A 10,327-nucleotide genomic window follows, 5' to 3' on the forward strand; every position below is an offset into this window, starting at 1 on the left:
TTTCCGTTTTATTTTTTCAAAAATTCTTGCGAAAAATATGTAAAATACACGATGAGTTTTTTTTGTATCCATATTTATATTCCCACATTGACTCGTGTCGTGTTTAATTTAGATCTACCATGTGTGTAAGTTATGTATCATCAGCAGAAAATGGACAGATGGACTAAAACCAACTTGACTACATGTTGTTTTTTTGTTTTTTTTAATTGAACACCAAACATACTTTTCTATCCATCCATCCATCCATTTCTACTGCTTATTCCCTTTCGGGGTCGCGGGGGGCGCTGGCGCCTATCTCAGCTACAATCGGGCGGAAGGCAGGGTACACCCTGGACAAGTCGCCACCTCATCGCAGGGCCAACACAGATAGACAGACAACATTCACACTCACATTCACACACTAGGGCCAATTTAGTGTTGCCAATCAACCTATCCCAGGTGCATGTCTTTGGAAGTGGAAGGAAGCCGGAGTACCTGGAGGGAACCCACGCATTCACGGGGAGAACATGCAAACTCCACACAGAAAGATCCCGAGCCTGGATTTGAACCCAGGACTGCAGGACCTTCGTATTGTGAGGCAGACGCACTAACCCCTCTGCCACCGTGAAGCCCATACTTTTCTAATGCACACCAAAGTTAAGGCACTGTCAACATAACCAACAATCTACACAGCAAGTGGAGCAAATCACGACATCAACAAAACATGTCAAGAAAAGAAAACAAAAGCAAATACAGATAGAGTATGAAATAATAATAAATCATAATAGTAAAAAAAGTGAAAAAAATCCAAAAAAGGCAAATGGGGCTACTTAAGTCACTTTAAATCAGGGGTCTTAAACTCAATTTACCTGCGCAGGCTTAAAAAAAAATGTTGCATACTCCTCAGCATGTCTAGTTGTATGATGACGTTTCAAATTGTATACCTTGTGCACCGCAACTTTCTCTGTGCAAACAAGACACATTGGGGTGCCCCTGTGCTCAACAGAGAAATATTGCATCTCCCACTTTTCCTGGAATTATCTTTGCACATCACTTACCCTTCTCTTCACTGCAGGCTTTGAAAAAGACATGTTTGGGGTTGTGGAATATATTTGTATTTAGCCGACGCACGGAGAATAATGTTATTCCCGCAATGTGTGCCGTTCCACTTTTTCTCCCTACAGCAACACGGCGGTCGGTGGATAATAGCCGGGAAAGTACTGGGATATACCGAGCTTAAAAAAGTGACGGATCCCAGAGTGTTATCTGACGTCATATAGAAATATATGTAGCGTTCATCGTGTGAGGCAATGCAAATTAAATAATAAAAACAACAAATAACGGTTTGAATTGGTCCAGGTTATCGGGGACTGTTATTACTGACGGACAGGTGTCGTGGTGTGACTGCAGCCAGGCATGTAAGAAAACCCTCGTCTCCATGGCAACGTCTCTGTCGCTTTCACTCATTTTCCGCTTTTCCACTAATGCAGGGGTAGGCAACCCAGAACGTTGAAAGAGCCATTGTGGACCCAAATAACACAAGGCTGTCAAGCGCCATTCATACAAAACTTGCGGCCCGCACTAACATTAAACTTTCATATTAAGGTGCGGGCTGCAAAATAATGTCTCACGGGCGGCAATTGGCCTGCGGGCCGCGTGTCTGAGACCCCTGCTTTAAATGTTTCAAGAAATATATGAATTTAAGGGCTTTTGTACTTTTAATCATCCTCCAAGATTTGATTGATAATTGTAATTATAAATACAATTATAAAATGTCTGCAATGAGGTGGCGACTTGTCCAGGGTGTACACCGCCTTCTGTCCGATTGTTGCTGAAATAGGCGCCAGCGCCCCCTGTGACCCCAAAGGGAATAAGCAGTAGAAATGGATGGATGGATTATAAAATGTATGCCTTACTTTCATAAATCAACAATTATGTAGAAAACAAATTTACCTGGAGCATAATAATGTTGACAAACATTTCTATGTTACAATCGTTTATAAAAAGAATACCAAATTTGATCTCGTCTATAACTTTTTTTTTTTTTAAATGTTTATTTATAAATTTCAACAATTACAAACAGTAAGTCAAAGAACAATATAAAACATTATGAAAACAGTGCAAAACAGCGCCAGGGGGTTGTAAATTCAAAATAACAAAAATAGAATACAAAAAAATATATATATAAAATAAACTAAGTGCAAAGCCATAGGCTCATTCAGATTCATTAAATAACTTAAATTCGGAACAAAGTATCATCGTTTTCAAAGCTTTTTTGTTGTTAGAGGTAGAGAGAGTTAAAAATCTTTGTTAAAGGCACAAAAGATAGGTCGGGTATTGAGAAACTTACATTTAAGAATATAAAACTTAGCTAATAGAATAATGAGGTTGCAAAGGTAGAATTCCTTTTCGAATTTTTGTTCATACAATGTAAACCCAAAAAGCACATCTTTGAAACAAAGCACAAATTTGTCATGAATATTGTCCAGGATGAAGCGACAGATGTCCTGCCATAGTGATCGAGTGTTTTCACAGGTCCAAAAGAAGTAGTTAACAGTCTCTGGATGCATGTTACAAAAGATGCAGGTAACATCCATGTCCTTCTTGTATCTAACCATTACAGTCTTTACAGGGTAATAACCATGAATGCTTTTAAAAGATATCTCTTTGACTTTGTTGGTAAGTAAATACCTGTTAGGAAGGGACCACGTTTTGACCCAACAGATTGTCATTTAGAACATTATTCCAGAGGGCAATTACATAGGAGACAGACACACAATCATTTTGGAATAAGATGTGGATTTTTCCTGTTATTTTTCTGATCAAAGCAAAGTTTCCCCACAGGAGTGTAAAGTGGATCATTCACGATTTTTGCAACAGAAAGAGGAGGTGTGTAAACCCTGTACAACATAAAAACACCTATTGGAATGGCATCAAATACGATGGCAAATTGTTTGGGAGTCACAGGTATCTTAAAATGGTTTAGAAATTCTTGGTAGTTAAAAAGTTGACCTTCCTTATTGAAAAGCTGACTCACTAAAATAATGTTATTGTTGAACCAATTGTTGAGGAAATGAGATTTCCTTTTGTAACATATGTCTTTAATTTGGTAGGTGAAAAATGGTGCTTGTATATAAGAGACCATGCTAGAAGGGCTTGTTTGTGGAAGTTTGAGAACGCAACAGGAATTCTATCAATGTTATAATTACACAATAGCAAAAATTTTAGGCCTCTAAGGTTAGAAAGTACATAATGAGAAACAAAGTTCCAAATTGAGGTAGGGTCTTTCAAGTAGTGTCTTATTTTTAAAGGGGTGTTGTTTAGTGCAGTGAAATCAAGAAAGTTTAGACCACCCTGATTGTAATTGTTCATTATAACAGGTTTTTTAATATAATGAATTTTGTTTTTCCAAAATCTCTTCTGTAACTTGACTGCATGCATGTTTTTGTATCGCGGATCTGAGTCGCATGGATGTGACGTCGGAATGTGAAAGAAAACGAGGTGTTTGGGTGAGTGTGGGTAAATGGCTGGTTATTTATGATCCATCCCATCCATCCATCTTCTTCAGCTTATCCGAGGTCGGGTCGCGGGGGCAGCAGCCTAAGCAGGGAAGCCCAGACCTCCCTCTCCCCAGCCACTTCGTCTAGCTCTTCCCAGGGGATCCCAAGGCATTCCCAGGCCAGCCGGGAGACATAGTCTTCCCAACGTGTCCTGGGTCTTCCCCGTAGCCTCCTACCGGTTGGACGTGCCCTAAACACCTCCCTAGGGAGGCGTTCAGGTGGCATCCTGACCAGATGCCCGAGCCACCTCATCTGGCTCCTCTCGATGTGGAGGAGCAGCGGCTTTACTTTGAGCTCCTCTCGGATGACAGAGCTTCTCACCCCATCTCTAAGGGAGAGCCCCGCCACCCGGCGGAGGAAACTCATTTCGGCCGCTTGTACCCGTGATCTTATCCTTTCGGTCATGACTCAAAGCTTGTGACCATCGGTGAGGATGGGAACGTAGATCGACCGGTAAATTGAGAGCTTTGCCTTGTGGCTCAGCTCCTTCTTCACCACAACGGATCGGTACAACGTCCGCATTACTGAAGACGATCCACTCTTCCCCCACTTGTGAACAAGACTCCTAGGTACTTGAACTCCTCCACTTGGGGCAGGGTCTCCTCCCCAACCCGGAAATGGCACTCCACCCTTTTCCAGGCGAGAACCATGGACTCAGACTTGGAGGTGCCGATTCTCATTCCGGTCGCTTCACACTCGGCTGCGAACCGATCCAGTGAGAGCTGATGAAGCCATCAGGATCACATCATCTGCAAAAAGCAGAGACCTAATCCCGCGGCCACCAAACCGGAACCCCTCAACGCCTTGACTGCGCCTAGAAATTCTGTCCATAAAAATGATGAACAGAATCGGTGACAAAGGACAGCCTTGGCGGAGTACAACCCTCACTGGAAATGTGTCCGACTTACTGTCGGCAATGCGAACCAAGCTCTGACACTGATCATACAGGGAGCGGACCGCCACAATAAGACAGTCCGATACCCCATACTCTCTGAGCACTCCCCACAGGACTTCCCGAGGGACACGGTCGAATGCCTTCTCCAAGTCCACAAAGCACATGTAGACTGGTTGGGCACCCTCAAGGACCCTGCAGAGAGTATAGAGCTGGTCCACAGTTCCACGACCAGGACGAAAACCACACTGTTCCTCCTGAATCCGAGGTTCGACTATCCGGCGTAGTCACCTCTCCAGTACACCTGAATAAACCTTACCGGGAAGGCTGAGGAGTGTGATCCAACGATAGTTGGAACACACCCTACGGTCCCCTTTCTTAAAGAGAGGAACCACCACCCTGGTCTGCCAATCCAGAGCTACCGCCCCCGATGTCCACGCGATGTTGCAGATCAGTCTTGTCAACCAAGACAGCCCCACAGCATCCAGAGCCTTGAGGAACTCCGGGCAGATCTCATCCACCCCTGGGGCCTTGCCATCGAGCAAAAAAACATGTCAAGGAAAGAAAACAAAAGCAAATACAGATATAGTATTAAATAATAATAAATAATAATGATAATGAAAAATGTGGAAAAAAAAACAAAGGGGGTTACCTAAATAACTTTAAATGTTTTTACCAAATATATACATTTAAGAGATTTTGTACTCTTAATCATCCTCCAAGATTTGATTGATAGTTGTAAACCATTAAGCCAATTATAAAATGTAGAAAACATTTTGCCTGGAGCATAATAATGTTGACAAACATTTCAATGTTACCATCGTTTATTTAAAAAAATACTAAATTTGATCTCTTCTAGACTGCATGTTTTTGTATCGCGGATATGAGTCGCATGAATGTGACGTAGGAGTGTGAAAGAAAACGAGGTGTTTGGGTGAGTGTGAGTAAATGGCTGGTTATTTATGATAGTTATTTTAATTTCATTTTGTTTTGTTTTAGGTCAGGGACCTGCACATGATTATAGAGGGGCAGTGGCTCAAAGTCAGAAAAAGGGCAGGAAAGTTTTTTGGGGTCCCTTACACAATATGGAAATTAATGTAAAATTAAATGTGTTAATAGGAAGCTAACTACTTAGCTGTGTGTCCTTTGTAGCTAAAAGTGATTGCCATTTCTTTTGTGTCAACAAATTATTGTCATAATGAGCTAATTCACATTATCATAGGCTTGGAAGACATGAAAAGCAACAAAACACTGGTTTATTATTAGGCTATTTATTGTTAAAGATAAACACTTTAGTATTGAACAGTGCAACATGAACTTCGAAAAAAAAAAAAAAAAAAAAAATAGATACCTAAATGGAAAAAACTTCAATGTGAAAATCTGTCCTTCTTCCCTTAACTTGATGAAAACACCATCAAGTTGTAATTATGGTCTTTCTCACTTAATGCTCAAGACTAAACAACTGAAACGCAGTACAACTTTATATCTACACCTCTACTGTGAGAGAAATGTGATCCGCCGTAAACACAGTGCATTTTATTTTGAAAATTAACCCAGTGTTTTATTTTGTATTTTGTACACCACTTCCTGTCCCGCACGATCCGCTCTACTCTGTGCGGAATTGATGCGCCGTGCTCCGACGTCCCGCAAAAACAGAAGCTGACACATTGAGTACTCTAACAATACAGCGTTTTTCTGAAATATAACCCATATTAGATGCTGAATAAGTGGACGGCGACTAGACCATAACTCACAGGTTCAAGTTGATCCACTGTCACGTCTCGTCAGGGGCGCAGTTGGCTCTCTCTCCTTTCACTTACTCACTCACTCGCCCTCTCTCTCTCTCTCTGGCGGAAGCGCAGGCTCAAACAACCCGTATTACAAGAAAACGTGAAGTTTTTGTACTGCTGTTTTTTTTGCTTTGTTTTTTTACATCCATAACATGAATTTATGAATGTTGTTTAAAGAAAAAAAAAAACACACACACACAGGCAGAGGGCACTTTTTAAGACGAGGCAAAAAGGACAGGGGCTCAAGCACCCATAGGGCCCTATGTGTGCACGTGCCAGCACATGATTATAGAGGGGCTGGGGCTCAAAGTCAGAAAAGGGCAGGACATTTTTTTTTTGGTCCTTTACACAATATGGAAATTAATGTAAAATTAAATTTGTTAATAGGAAACTAACTACTTAGCTGTGTGTCCTTTGTAGCTAAAAGTGATTGCCATTTCTTTTGTGTCAACAAATTATTGTCATAATGAGTTAATTCACATTATCATAGGCTTGGAAGACATGAAAAGCAACAAAACACTGGTTTATTATTAGGCTATTTATTGTTAAAGATAAGCACTTTAATATTGAACATTGAACAGTGCAACATGAACTTCGAAAAAATAAATAAAAAATAGATACCCAAATGGAAAAAACTTCAATGTGAAAATCTGTCCTTCTTCCCTTAACTTGATGAAAACACCATCATGTTGTAATTATGGTCTTTCTCACTTAATGCTCAAGACTAAACAACTGAAACGCAATACAACTTTATATCTACACCTCTACTGTGAGAGAAATGTGATCCGCCGTAAACACAGTGCATTTTATTTTGAAAATTAACCCGGTGTTTTATTTTGTATTTTGTACACCACTTCCTATCCCGCACGATCCGCTCTACTCTGTGCAGAAGAATTGAAGCGCTGTGCTCCGACGTCCCGCAAAAACAGAAGCTGACACATTGAGTACTCGAACAAACACATTGAATAATAGAATAATACAGCGTTTTTCTGAAATATTACCCATATTAGATGCTGAATAAGTGGACGGCGACTAGACCATAACTCACAGGTTCAAGTTGCTCCACTGTCACGTCTCGTCAGGGGCGCAGTTGGCTCTCTCGCCTTTCACTTACTCACTCACTCGCCCTCTCTCTCTCTCTCTGGCGGAAGCGCAGGCTCAAAAAACCCGGTATTACAAGAAAACGTGAAGTATTTGTACCGCTGTTTCTTTTTGTTTTACATCCCTAACAGGAATTTATGAATGTTGTTTAAAGAAAAAAAAACAAAAAAAAAAAACACACACACACAGGCAGAGGGCACTTTTTAAGACGAGGCAAAAAAGGGCAGGGGCTCAAGCACCCATAGGGCCCTATGTGTGCACGTGCCAGCACATGATTATAGAGGGGCTGGGGCTCAAAGTCAGAAAAGGGCAGGACATTTTTTTTTTGGTCCTTTACACAATATGGAAATTAATGTAAAATTAAATGTGTTAATAGGAAGCTAACTACTTAGCTGTGTGTCCTTTGTAGCTAAAAGTGATTGCCATTTCTTTTGTGTCAACAAATTATTGTCATAATGAGTTCATTCACATTATCATAGGCTTGGAAGACATGAAAAGCAACAAAACACTGGTTTATTATTAGGCTATTTATTGTTAAAGATAAGCACTTTAATATTGAACATTGAACAGTGCAACATGAACTTCGAAAAAATAAATAAAAAATAGATACCCAAATGGAAAAAACTTCAATGTGAAAATCTGTCCTTCTTCCCTTAACTTGATTAAAACACCATCAAGTTGTAATTATGGTCTTTCTCACTTAATGCTCAAGACTAAACAACTGAAACGCAATACAACTTTATATCTACACCTCTACTGTGAGAGAAATGTGATCCGCCGTAAACACAGTGCATTTTATTTTGAAAATTAACCCGGTGTTTTATTTTGTATTTTGTACACCACTTCCTGTCCCGCACGATCCGCTCTACTCTTTGCGGAATTGATGCGCCGTGCTCCGACGTCCCGCAAAAACAGAAGCTGACACATTGAGTACTCGAACAATACAGCGTTTTTCTGAAATATTACCCATATTAGATGCTGAATAAGTGGACGGCGACTAGACCATAACTCACAGGTTCAAGTTGCTCCACTGTCACGTCTCGTCAGGGGCGCAGTTGGCTCTCTATCCTTTCACTTACTCACTCACTCGCCCTCTTTCTCTCTCTCTCTCTTTGGCGGAAGTGCAGGCTCAAATTACCCGGTATTACAAGAAAACGTGGAGTTTTTGTACCGCTGTCTTTTTTGTTTTGTTTTTTTACATCCCTAACAGGAATTTATGAATGTTGTTTAAAGAAAAAAACAACAACACACACACACAGGCAGAGGGCACTTTTTAAGACTAGGCAAAAAGGACAGGGGCTCAAGCACCCATAGGGCCCTATGTGTGCACGTGCCAGCACATGATTATAGAGGGGCTGGGGCTCAAAGTCAGAAAAAGGGCAGGACATTTTTTTTTGGTCCTTTACACAATATGGAAATTAATGTAAAATTAAATTTATTAATAGGAAGCTAACTACCTAGCTGTGTGTCCTTTGTAGCTAAAAGTGATTGCCATTTCTTTTATGTCAACAAATTATTGTCATAATGAGTTAATTCACATTATCATAGGCTTGGAAGACATGAAATGCAACAAAATACTGGTTTATTATTAGGCTATTTATTGTTAAAGATAAGCACTTTAATATTGAACATTGAACATTGAAGGACAGATTTTCACATTGAAGTATTTTCCATTTAGGTATCTATTTATATATTTTTTTGAACTTCGAAAAAACAAATAAATAAATAAATAGATACCTAAATGGAAAAAACTTCAATGTGAAAATCTGTCCTTCTTCCCTTAACTTGATGAAAACACCATCAAGTTGTAACTTATGGTCTTTCTCACTTAATGCTAAGGCTTAACAACTGAAACGCAAGACAACTTTATATCTACACCTCTGCTGTGAGAGAAATGTGATCCGCCGTAAACACAGTGCATTTTATTTTGAAAATTAACCCGGGGTTTTATTTTGTATTTTGTACACTACTTCTGGTCTCGCACGATCCGCTCTACTCTGTGCAGAATTGATGTGCCTTGCTCAATTGATGCGCTGTGCTCCGACGTCCCGCAAAAACAGAGGCTGACACATTGAATAATAGAATAATACAGCGTTTTTCTGAAATATTACCCATATTAGATGCTGAATAAGTGGACGGCGACTAGACCATAACTCACAGGTTCAAGTTGGTCCACTGTCACGTCTCGTCAGGGGCGCAGTTGGCTCTGTCACGCCAAATTTCTTCCCCTCTACAAAAACCTTCCCCCTGGAAGAAAATACTTGAAGGACCCCAATGAGGGTGGAAGGACCTTAAGTCAGCCCACACAGCTGCCTGTTTTAAAAGCATTATAATTGGCTGATTGTCATAGGTGAAAAATAACGGTGAGGAAAAAATATTAGCATTTCAGCATGCTAACCTTTCAAGCTATTTTTGTTTCGCTAATTTTGCAGCTGTCACCCTTAACGGTGAGGAAAAAATATTAGCATTTCACCATGCTAACCTTTCAAGCTATCTTTGTTTCGCTAATTTTGCAGCTGTAACCCTTAACGGTGAGGAAAAAATATTAGCATTCCAGCATGCTAACCTTTCAAGCTATTTTTGCTTTGCTAATTTTGCAGCTGTCACCCTTAACGGTGAGGAAAAAATATTTGCATTTCACCATGCTAACCTTTCAAGCTATTTTTGTTTCACTAATTTTGCAGGTGTAACCCTTAACGGTGAGGAAAAAATATTAGCATTCCAGCATGCTAACCTTTCAAGCTATTTTTGCTTTGCTAATTTTGCAGCTGTAACCCTTAAGAGTCATATAACTTGGTATTGGCATGGTGGTGGGTGGGGGGGGGGGTGTAGGGGGGAAATTTTTTTGGCGTGACAGCTCTCTCTCCTTTCACTTACTCACTCACTCGCCCTCTCTCTCTCTCTCTCTCTCTGGCGGAAGCACAGGCTCAAACAACCCGGTATTACAAGAAAACGTGGAGTTTTTGTACCGCTGTTTTTTTTTTTTTGTTTTTTGTTTTTTTTAC

The sequence above is a fragment of the Nerophis ophidion genome, linkage group LG14, assembly GCF_033978795.1.
Source record: "Nerophis ophidion isolate RoL-2023_Sa linkage group LG14, RoL_Noph_v1.0, whole genome shotgun sequence".
Taxonomy (NCBI): Eukaryota; Metazoa; Chordata; class Actinopteri; order Syngnathiformes; family Syngnathidae; genus Nerophis; species Nerophis ophidion.